General features: G+C 38.7%; 1 long non-coding RNA gene across 1 annotated transcript in view; it reads right to left on the bottom strand.

Moving 5' to 3' along the window:
• The window catches only part of LOC128902946 (uncharacterized), a 46,997-nt gene extending 34,941 nt beyond the window's left edge, over window positions 1-12,056 (bottom strand). The window contains exon 1 of the long non-coding RNA XR_008463916.1: window positions 11,636-12,056. This is a non-coding gene — a long non-coding RNA (uncharacterized LOC128902946). The remainder of the gene's footprint in view (window positions 1-11,635) is intronic.
• Window positions 12,057-12,677: the final 621 nt, after the last annotated feature.

The following is a 12,677-nucleotide window of genomic DNA, read 5'->3' as shown; positions in this document are numbered from 1 at the left end:
ATACAAATATTAGCTTGTGGTAAAGTCAGCATGACTAATTTCAAGAAGTAAACCATTCCATTGCATATTATGTTTTCTAATACAGGAATGAATTTATCACCATTTTGGTACAAGCATGAAGAATCCATTCTGGTCCTTCATGTAACTCTTCTCCATTAAATAACTCATGTCTTTCATGTCTTTCATGGGCGATCATTTTTTTGCACAAAGCTCTGACAGGCTCAGGAAATTTCTTCACAAATGGCCAAACTGGTTTGGTGCCTTTGTGAGCAACCTGTAAGACTGTAAACCCTTAAGGCAATCCGTCTATCTGATACTTCAATGCTCAAATACTCCAATAAGGTTGCATTGTTACTATCTTATATTCACAGGAGAGAAGGAAAATACAAACAAGCTTTCTGGGCTAAACTAAGTGCATTACATTCGCTTTGTGAAATTTCTGTTTCCTTAATATGACCTGAACAAGAAACACTGAGTTCAGAACACTCCAGCCGTGATGTCCTAGTTTGCCCAGTGGTAATATCTATATATAATGGAAAATGAAAATAGTTTATAACCAAGTCTGGACCATACCCCACTTCCTTCCAACCTGAGGACTTCACAGCAGCATCAAAAGAAAAAGCCCAGGCCTTCTCCCTCCAAGGCCGCTAATTGTAACTTCCACTAAAACATATCACTAAAGTGCAATGACCCATCTTGGCCCATACCAACATTGCTGTTATGCAAAAGCATTTACAAGAACAAATATAGAGTGAACGAACTTATAATGTGAACAAAAAGTACTGCATAATTTTTTTCTTCAGTCTCTGCATTAAGCCCATTGCAACGCACTGTCTAATTTGTTCAGCTTTGAATGCAATCTTATTCTACCAAACTGAATACTGTTACCAGATAGTTTATTCAAAACAGTGAAAGTGCATATGTTCAGAGAAGGAACTGATTCACTTTGCATTCTTCCGAAGGAAATTTTCTGTGTAACAGATAAAAACTTTCAAAATAATTGGAATACAACACGTAAGGTAGATATCTGCTGATGTTATTATTTACTTTGTGAAAGGACGTAATCATCATGATGTATCCCGTATGTGTCAGGTAACACCCTCCAGCTTTTGGTGACTGTAAAAAGGGAAGAGTTTTATTCAGCAATGCTGGTTTAAAAAATTACATAGGCACAAATTCTACATTCATTTGGCACCCAACCAAATGTGGAATAAGCAGTTTACTGCAGGAAACACAGATCTTCACTACTGCTGATCAACCCACAAGTAATTATGTGATGCCTGCCGCAACACTCTTTTGCTCCAAACCACACTGACAGCTCTCCTCATGACAAAGCAATAAACCTACAATGCTTAACAGGAACATGAGGTGTAGGAAGGCTGTCATGTCTGTTTACTATTTCAACACGACACTTAGTTACAGACGCTTTTCTGAACCAGGTTGCATATCACATTCCCTGTCCTTAAACTTCTTTCCAATTCTGTCAGATGTTTGAGTAGTTTCAGAAAAACAGATTACATTTCTGCCTGTTCTTGCAGTGGGCATTGCTGGCTGGACTCTGAAAAAAAAAAAAAAAAAAAAAAGAAAAGTAGATACAGGGAGTATTTTACCTTCTTCCCTCATTCCTCAAGCTCAGAGGTGTAGAAGCCTAGACACAAACCCATAACAGCTTTCCCTTGATTATTAACCACCACAAGGTGCAGGATAAGAGCAGGAATATTAGCAATATGACCAAAAAGAGCAAAAAAAGGTACTCAAAAATGTCCTTGTGGTCAAGCAGAGACCTGAAACAGAGCTATTCAACAGGCTTCACAACGAGGCAAAGTCACTGATGTGAATAACCACATTAAGAAGGCTTCCAGTACCTGAGCTAGGTCCAGTATCGCAGGGCACGGTACTGCTCAACCACACAAGCTCTCCTGTTCATAACTTGCAGACAAGTGTGTTCATTGTTACACTCTGAATTCTCAGAGCTGCACAACACTTCCTTTCACAGCTCCTTCTGACTTCACAGCAAACATGTGGCTAAAGACATAACAACTTTTTGAAACTGAAGCAGTTAGCCAAACAAACAGGAAAAGAATCAGGAGATTTAGGTCTCACTGTGACAAGCTATAAACATGAAGTTCCTTTCAAAAGCACCTCCGATCAGTGCCATTCGGCATAAAGGATTTCCTATTAAGTAATCTGCCAAGTTTTTGTTTATGGCATGTTGATGCCAGCTGCCAATCATTACTGGACATATGCCTCCCTGCATCACCAGCAAGAACATAAGTCAAAAAAAAAAAAAAAAAAGTGAACAAGTGAACAATTAGTTTATATAAACAGCATATTTACAATTTTTTTTTCTGGAGAAGGGAAAGCCCATGCCATGTTTGTATATTCTCCAAAACCCCACATTAACCTCTTAAAGGGGCACATAACCATATCTTGAATCACAGGTTTCCAGTTTGAGATACGCAACTATAGCGGAAAGCAGGAAAGTATCATAGAACATCAAGGATTTCTTATAAATTCTATTGCTATATTTTCTTGCCATCTCTGGAGTAACAGAAAAAGAAATAGTTACCATTATGCCTCTTGCAAATTTCCAGTAGTCATTTTTATATGGTACAACTATGGTCATTACTGTTACCCATCCATCTTATAATTTCAACTAAATCGAGCAATGAAAATTTTATAGTGCATCCCTAATTGTGCACCAGACTGGAACTGTTCATACAAATTCCAAGCAATTATAAGGCTTTCTGGGAAACATTGGCAGCAAACACAGGATTAAATGCCTGTAACAGCAAGCCAGATGGGAAACACAGATAAAGAAAATCTCATGGAACTTGATTCTTTTTCCAAAACTCTGGTATTATTTAAATTAACCTGGGACTCAAACACACTCACAACAGATTCAAAACTAGGTCAGTTAGGTGTAATAACTAGATTGTAAGTATTCCAAATATTCCCTAAACACACATGCACCCCTCGAATTGGTGTTACGTGCTTTTTAAGAATGAACACAGATATAACAAGACAACCATGTATGCTATCTGTAAAGGTAAAAGATCATAATTCCATGTCTTAATGTCATAACACCAAAATATAATATTGTGTTTTTAAATGGATGATACTTTCTGCCTTCAGCATCACTAACGAAATGTAGTAGGAAGGGTTTTAATCCTTTGAACGTAACAGAAAAAGACCTTGCAACTCTTTCTGACTTCCTACAACACAGTATTGCTTCATCCTCAAATCACCGCATTCTGCAGCCTGCCAGACAGGGGAAGTCCTCTGGGTGGTGCTAGGGGGAGCCACAACTTGAACCTGGACTCAGGGAGGCAACTACCTGGCACAGGGGCTTCCATCATGTCATCTCTTCAGCCTATAGTGCTGGTGAGAAGAAAGGCTAGGGGTGGGTTGTCTGGGAAAGAGCCATTTTTTAAAGGCCTGAATGTAGCAAAACAGTTAATGTCACAGACTGCCACATCATGGTGAATGATTGTTTTTTAGTAATAAACTTTCAAAAGTATTTGAAGGCAAATACATGTTAGTGTACAGTTAAGAACAGATACCTCCCAGCACGTTAATCAGCCATCATTAATTTCCTGAACTAATTATGTGATACTCCTTATCATCCAGTTCTGGAATTAAACTAATCCCAAACCCCAGCATTATATAAATCTAAAAATAGAGGTAGATTTGGTGCCCTTCTACACTCACAGGCCTCCCTGGGAGTACAAAATGGCCACTAGGAGTGGGCTATTCCAGGCTGAATTCAGAAATAGCAATATGAATGTAATTTCAACTAATACTGCTTTTAGTATTAGAGTTCCTTTGCCCCTTTCTTTTATGTTGACACAGGACTGTGACAAAGGGCTACGAACAGCATGGTCTTGATAGTATCTTGCAGCAGCGGCCATTTCAATTACAAAAATCACCAACCAAAGAGATTCTCATGAATATGTTTTTTAAACTACTACCCATAGCAAATATCAGTAGGTTACCCACTATAAAATTGTCCAAATACCCTCAATTCTTTGTAAGCACAGCTCTTCTTCAACTTTCCCATAGTTATTATAGGGGAGGACCTTGATTGGTTTACTTGTGAAGAGAAACAGAAAGTTGACATTTCCTCCAATGATCTTCTTCATACTGAGTCTGGAGTAAGCAGAGAATGGCTATCATTTCAAAAGATATTATATTCACAGAATCACAGAATGACTGAGATTGGAAGAGACTTTTTGAGATCATACTCCAACCCTCTTGCTCAAGCAGCATCACTTAGGGCAGGATGATGTCCATTCAGGTTTTGAATATCTCCATGGAAAGAAACTCCACAACATCTCTGGCAACCCGTGCCAACTTTTGATCACCCTCAAAGTAAAACAGTGTTTTCTTGTGTTCAGATGGAACTTTGTGTGTTTCAGTTTCTGCCTGGTGCCTCTTGTTTTGTCCGTGGACACTACTGAGAAAAGTCTGGCTCCCTCTTCTTCATTTTCTACCATCATTTATGCACACTGAGAAGATCCTCCTGAGCCTTCTGTTCTCCTGGCTGAATAGTCCCAGTTCTCTCTTAGCCTATTCCCATATTAGAGATGCTCCAGCCCTTTAATCAACTTTGCTGAGTCCAGTCCTGCACCGGACTCACTCCAGTAAATCCATATGTTGTAATGGGGAGCCCAGAACTAGACCCAGTATTCCACATGTGGCCTAACTATTACTGAGTAGAGGGGAAGGATCACCTTCTTTGACCTGTTGGCAATGCTCTGCCTAATGCAGCCCAGGAGGCTGCTGGCCCTTTTTGTTGAGATGGTGCATTGCCAGCTCATGGTCAGCTTGTTGTTCACTAGGACCCCCAAGTCCTTCTCTACAGAACTGCTCTCCACAGCCCACCCCTCAGTGTGTACAGGTGCCTGGGTTGTTAATCCTCTGGGGCAGGACTTTATATTTTCTTTTGTTGAACCATATGAGATTCCTCTCTGCCCAGTTCTCAAGCCCATCAAAGTCCTTCTGGATGGCACCACATGCCTCTGGCATATCAGCCACTCCTCCCAGTTTTGTATTGTCTGCAAACTTGCTGAGCATGCACTCTGTCTCAGTGCAGAGTTCATTAATGAAGATGTTAAACAGTAATGGCTTTGGTATCATCCTCTGAGGCAAACCACTAATGACTGGCCTCCAACTGGACTTTGTGCCTCTGATCACAACCCTCTTGGACCACCAGCTTTCAATCTCGTTTGAAACGTTTTCAATCTACCTGCTTGTCCATTTATCTAACCTGTACCTTGTTAGCTTGTCCTCGAGAGTGCTATAGAAAACAGTGTCAAAGGCCTTACTAAAGTCAAGGGAAACAACATCAACTTTTCTCTCCTCATCCACCAAGCTAGTCACCTCATTATAGAAGCCTATCAGATTAGTTAAGTGCAACTTTGCCTTCATAAGTACATGCTGACTTCTCCCGATCACATTTTTGTCCTTCATATGTTTGCAAATGTTTTCCAACAGTACAGTCTCTACCACCTTCCTAGGTACTGAGGTGATGCCCAGTGGCCTGCGGTTTCCCAGATCTTCCTTTTTTTAAGATGGGAGTGACATTTTTTTCTCTTCCAGATTTCAGAAACCTCTCCCAATTGCCGTAACATTTCAAAGATAATCAAGAATGTCCTTGCAATGGCGTCAGCCAGCTACCTCAGTATTCACAGCTGCAACTCATCAAGCCCCACAGACTTATGTATGGCGATCTTGTTCAAGTGCTCTGTGCTGGTCCTCCTCCACTGATGGTAAGTCTGCCTTGCTCCAGACCTTCCCTTTGGTCTCAGGGGCCTGGGCTTCCTGAAGGCCTGTCTTAGCAGTGAGAAATGAGGTTAAAAAGGCATTGAATACCTCAGCAGCCTTTTCTGTGTCACTCTTCATCAGATTCCTTACACCATTCAGCAGTGGGCTTATGTTTTTCCCTAGTCTTCCTTTGGGAAGCTTGCTGTGAAAGCTACAGACACATCAACAACAACTGCAAAGAATTAGAATTTTGATTAAGGTCAGAGTTCCGCATACACAATTAAGAAAGTTAAAGTCATCCAAAAGTTAAAGACAAGATTACACAAAGCTTGGTACAAAGAGTTACAATGCTAATTGAAGGCTGTGTAAGAAATACAAATAGTGACTATTCAGAAACTTTTGAAAGAAATACACAGATTTGCATCTTTAGCAATTGTCTTCAAGGCATAATCTGGAAAAATAACTGTCCATTCATATAATACTAGTATTGTGGCTGTATTCTCCACTATTCTTAAAAAGAGAGCTAAATTCTGTCCCAGTTAGCACCAAACTGTTCTGGAATTCAATGAGGTTGCATCTGCTAGTTGAGATATGGGAAAATCTCATTACAATACACGTTTTATTTGGAGAAATTTCACCTATTTTCATAAAACTCAACAAACAACTTCTCTTCTTCCACTTAAGACTTGTGATTTTCCAGCTCTCAATTTCACATCCACCTTTTTTCCTCAGAACAGGCCATGTTTATGCTGCAGAGTGAGATCATTTCCTCAGTTCAATAATATCTTTACAAATCCAATTACGTGATCCAAAAGAACTGAAGTGACATCAGTTTTGTACTTAAAAAGTTCCCCTTTCATATTGTCCCAAACTAGTAGACTATTTATTTAATCTTGACAGTATCACAAGTTTTTTCAATACTGAGCAAAACAAGAAAACTAAGAACACTTGCAGTCTACTCTATCTGTTATCTTTTAATTCTTTGTGGTCCCAGTTAACAAACACCTCACCTTGACAGAATATTGCTGTAGCTTTCCTGAATTATCATCAGGGTGTGGAAAGGCATCCTTCAGACAGAGGACCCATTTCATTATCGTGTGCAGCTTGCTCATGTTAATAAGACAAATGAATCTGGCACTGCAAGATAAACACAAGTAAAAATCATAGAATCATTGAATGGTTTGGGTTGGAAGCGACATCCTCACCGAGGAGACCAGCTCCAGTGCAGATAAGTCTGTACTGGGGAAGGGAATCACGTCAAAAAAGGCCAGCAAAGGGGCTCATTTTTTGAGCATGTTTCATATGAAAATTCCTGCATTAAGTGATCCAAAGAAGATAAGAGCATAAGCAGTAGCTTAAGTCCTACCCAGGGAATCATGTTTCTGCCAACATTGCATAACCCTTAATTATAATTTCAAGAGATTTTTCTCCCTGAATTAGATTAGAGTCTATTCAACCATATCCATCATCGACAGGGTGTTGCATCCAACCCCAAAATGTCACAAGGCTTCAAGGTTAAGCTTCTTCTCCAAACGGGTTTCCTTTCCTGCAGATCCTGGAGAATATTTTCAATTGCTGAAGTGCTTTTCTGTTGGCAAGCCTGTCCTGAACATCTTTTTCTGCTATTACTGCTTCTGCCGGCTTTGAAATATAAGATGTTCTATATAACAGCCTGCAGCTATGCCAGAGACTGCTTCTCACTCTCTGATTTGCCATATGATTAGTACTCATTAGCAATGCTTAACTGTTCCAAAGGTGATGCTGTTCCCAACTTCATCTTTGAGATTTACTGCCATCCAGAATCATTCTGAGCTACATCCTGCACACATATAAGAGCTGATATAAAACGCCCCACTAATGTGAACACTGAGTTCCAAAGCACGTTCAGAAAACTGAGACGGGGTGTTTTCCTTATCTGCACCCTGTAAATTTGTTGAACAACAGAATTAAGGGGAGCAGGGTGTGTCATCCGTGTGGAGTCTTGTTTGTAAACTAAAGAAAGCAAAGTAGAAACAGATCATAGAGTGATAAGCTCTGGATATATATCCTCAATAAATTAAAAGTGTGGGACTAATATGGAAAATTTAAATTGATGCAGAAACATTGCATATCTCTTTAAAAGGATTAAAACACTAATAAAATGGTCCTTAACATTTTAGAGCTTTTACTGTGCCATGAACATGTCACTGATACAGTACTTTTCTAAAGGACACAGGGCAAAGGGCCACTTCATTTTAAGCTGCAAAATTACTTTCAAACAAGCTACAGATAAAGTTGCTGACTTACAAAAGCTTTTATCAGACTTATGATGGGTTTTACAGAAGTGGAACTCTATATGACCCATGTGATTTGTTTTCATTTACAAAGGTGGAGAGGCTTTGAATTTAAAAATGGAACTTTTTCTTCTTGTGCCAAATGTAAACAATTTAACATCCATTTCCCATCCAGAGATTTTAACAGTTCAAAAGACTTTATATGAATCTTATCTGTATTATATTTCCTGCTGATTGGCAGTGCTTCACGCTTCAAACTGAAAGCCAAAAATGTGTTGGCTCTGAACAGAGACAGGAAACAAATAACAAAGAAAACTGGGAAATAAACATAATGAGTAGTTATGAAGTGCTGAAAACTATACTTAGTGTTTGAGTTCTTGTTAGTTCTTGAGATTCAAATGCTGCCATATTGATTTATGTCTGGGAAGCCTTGTTTAGAAAAAAAGCATAAACAAAAGCCTTTGAGTATTTTGTCAACAAGAAAACATAGTTTATATTATCTTCAAAGCTCACATCTATTCCTGACTTGACTGATTCCATACTCCTTACTGTGGAGCACTTTGTTATTTCTGGGAGAGGTGCACATTGCACACAGTAATTACTGTTCCCAGGGGAAGTGCATGGATCTATTAGTCACAGTCAGTCAAACAATTCAACAAGACCAATACTCAGCTCAGTTGAAGAAACCTGTCCTAGGTGTCATCGTGTCTGGAAATAGAGCTGATGTTCTCTCCTACAGCAGACAATGCAGGTGTTGGAAAAAACTCAAAATTCATTGCCCCTAAAGAAATTTCTTTGGATTCTTCTTTGAAAGTCATACAATGCCAGGTAACTAAAAGAGGCAATTTCTTAACAACAACAAGAATTAAAAAAAAAAAAAGGGATCTAGCAACTAGCCGTACATTGCAATTGAGCTTTGTATAATTTGTATAACCTAATAATAACTATCACGACTCAAATATGAAACAACGAAGACAACACAGTACAGCAATACTTCAAGGAAAATCCACATCTTGCTTCTTTTTAACCAGGGCGTTAACCAACCATAAAGAATGATTAGACTTAAAAAGGAGCAAGCCCTGCCGTGACAAGCCAACATTGCAAAGTCCTAAACAGGTGGGCAGATACAAAATCCTTACCAGTCTTGTACCCGGTATGTTCTATAGTACAGTGAAAGTCAATTCATTCCAATGCCTTTTCTGTATTACTGAGAGGTGTCTTTTCTTTCCATCCAGTTATTTTTAAGATGTATGATCCAGGATTCTTACGTATCCTCTTTCAAAGTTCCAGACATTGGTATTTTCCCATCTTCTTATTCTTCATATGCGAATGAACTGGATCAGATCCATATTATATTACTGATACCTTTTCCTCTGTCACACAACAGAGATTCCAAACTTCCAAATAGTCTTTTTTAAGTATACAGTGAAAAAGTAACAAAAAAGCGCTATGAAGTACCACATTCTCTCAGTCTGAAGGGTCACTACACAAGCACAGTCCCGACCTCACCCATCTTTTGTAGAGCGTCAACTAACACTGGCCATGGACTCACAAAAATTTCTTTCAGTACTCATGAATACTACTGCTTCCCGCAACACAGAGGAAATAGACTTTTCTGTCCTCATGACATCCTCATTAGCTTCACTACAGCCAAAAATGGTGTGATTACAAGCCATGAGATGTTTCAGAAGCTACAGTAATTCTTTTTCTATTTTTTCAGTACTCTTTTGCCCCTATCAGTTCAAAAAGCTTCACTTTGCTTTTACAGTACCTGCACTTTTTCTCTCCCAGTCCTGTCAATCTAATCCAATAATTGCCTTCACAATTTCAAATTATCAGCCAACCTGAGTTTGCATCTGGCTAAGTAGAAGTCCAGTTGTCCCTTTTTGAAATAAATCTATCAGGCTTTGTACAAGGTGGAAAGGAGGAAGAGTTCTTCTTCAGCTGTACAAAGTCCCATACCATTGAGCAATGTTTTACTTTCACCAAATACTCTTGTTTCCTGGACTTGGTCTTTAACTGGAGCAAGGCTGAGGCTGGTAGAGCTTTCATTCTCCAGGCAGCTAGACAGACTATTTCTTTGAGAAATTATAAAAATCCATTTGCAAACACAAACAGCACGTAAAATGTTAAGGCATCAGTACAAACAGGGTCAAGGACTGTCATTGCCCCAGCACAAAAACTGCAGAACTAGTGCAAAGACAGCAACAATACACCCAGAAGGAGGTGATAAGCAGAAAGCCCACGGACGGGAAGGCATGTAGCAGAAGACAGGTCTCTCCCTTCAAATGGCCTCCTTTCTGCCATGTGCTTTGATGCAGGAAAATGTGGGAAGGTATCGGGTGTTTTCTGGTGGACAATGGTGCCAGTCCTTAATACAGTTGCTCTCCCAGTCACACAGAGTACCACTAAGGATCAGGAAGGATTAGAGTACCACCAAGGATTCAGTCATCCTTCCCAAAGCAAGCTTTCTCTTTATAATGTCCTTCAGCCTTCAGCAAGAAAGGAAAAATATACCAGCCCAAATGCTTACTGGCTGTTAAGTATTTACCATGTAAAGGTCTTGTCATAATGGTTACATTTAATTCTTTGCTGAACAGGTCTCAAGCAGCTTTCATATGTAAATTATAGTTAAATCCTACAATTCTAGCTATATCAATGGATATCTCATGACATAATAGAAAAGGATATGATTGGCGAGAACAGGGAGAGAAGTGCAGATAAGCATCTTCTGTAAGGGTCCTTTCCTTTTTTTCAGACGTACTTCTCAACTTGAATTTAGAGTGGTTTGTGTGCTTAAATATTTGTACAAGTTATATCACTGTACTTGTACCAGGGAACTTGAAATGGTCTCCCACCACAACCACTACCATCATACTCCTACCTCCAGCAGGGACACTGGTTTTATCACTAGAATAGGAATTCTACAAAGGCAGAACTGCACAGGTGTCACCCGCTTTCATGCCTATAGAATTGCTTCTACTGTAGGAATTTTTCACTTATAAATACACATATCTATTTATTCATTTCACGTTGAACCAAAACAGTTGTACTCATCTTAGCTTTAGACATATGGGGATATAGCACTCATTGAAGAGACAGAGTGTTTAATTACATTAGGGGATGCATAAGTTTAGAAATATACATTAAAAATATATTCAAGGTATCAGTAACTAATCAACAATAATTGCTGGAAAACAAAAAATCCAGTTCAGTCAATACAGAACTGTTCAACTCATTACAAATTTCCGCACTGTAACAGTTCATGAGGTTTTATATAGTGTCCTGTGCACCGAGAACAGTGTCCACGTAAATATCAGGCCTATTCACTACTTAAATTCAGCAACACGTTTTCCATAGAAACCTGCGCTGAATAAGCTCTGGAATTTCTGTTTGGTCTCAAGGTTTTCAACATTTTGTTAAATTACACCTGTTAAATTTCTCAATCACCACTTTCATCTCCAGGTTCTGCTGGAGAATTGTGAACTACAATTCACAACTGACATCTTCACAGACCAGTGCAGTCCTTAGCTCTCTAAGAGAAGAAAAAAGCTGTGTTTCTGCAACACAACACCGAAGGTCTACACATCTCTTACCTTGTCTCCTAGGATTCTCAGGCCAGGGTGAACTTTTTCCAAACAACACTGACTGCTACTTAAATTTAGGAGAGCTTGAACTCAGTTTAAAGATACAATAAACAGCAAATAACTGTTTTGTTCCACGTGTTCCTCTTGCAGAGGCCTTTTACTGTGGAATATGACACTGTCTGTAATTACATTATGTACTGGTAGTTGTTTGTTTTAGCTTAAGAAAACTCTCTCCTTTTTACTGCACACATTTCATTTCAGAAAGTCATGTCATTTTCAATTTTCCTATATTAGAAATTTTTACACTTTGGGGGGAAAAGTCATACCCTCAGTCTCTGCTTTTCAGAGAGAATCAGAAGTTTTCAACTCAATAAGCAGAAACCCAAAGGTAAAAAACAGTTGCTGTAATAATGTTTTTGAACAGACTAGCATGTTCATAGTAAGAAAGCTCTGAGTGACCTAACCTCTATCACTGAACTTTAGACAATTATGTACTCTCCTGATCTGTCCAGTAAACAGAGATTCAGCCAGATAAACTGTTGTAGTTACAAAGCAAAAACACTCATGCAATGATTCCGAAGAATTACTCGACTAGAGACCAGCAAATAATTTCTCATTTTGACCCCATAATTTGAAATGTGAATTTTAAAATGTCAGTGTTCAGTTCCCGTATTTCTAACAGAAATACAATCTTTGACATTTTAAAATCCTGCAATAAACAATAGAGTATATCCGATTCTCATAGTTAAAGTGCTTAGTTTAAAAACATGCTATTAGCTTACAACAAATAACAGGTTCACAACCCAAATAAACTAGCAGAGTTTCAAACAAACACTACATTTCACAACAGAGCTTCTCCTCCTCTTATGAGTCCAACTTCATCAAATGAAAAATGTCAAGTCACTGTGATCTTTTACATTGACAACATGTGTACACTGATTATAAAACTTCAACATGTGGTTCTTACAATCATTCCACAATTCTGAATTTTTTACAAGTTCTATTAAAAATCTAAGTTGGAATCATCTTAGAAACAAGGTTCAGATTATTT

Source organism: Rissa tridactyla, chromosome Z (genome assembly GCF_028500815.1).
Source record: "Rissa tridactyla isolate bRisTri1 chromosome Z, bRisTri1.patW.cur.20221130, whole genome shotgun sequence".
Classification (NCBI taxonomy): domain Eukaryota; kingdom Metazoa; phylum Chordata; class Aves; order Charadriiformes; family Laridae; genus Rissa; species Rissa tridactyla.
Note: the sequence above shows the minus strand (reverse complement) of the source record. Positions and strands in the feature narration are given on the sequence as shown.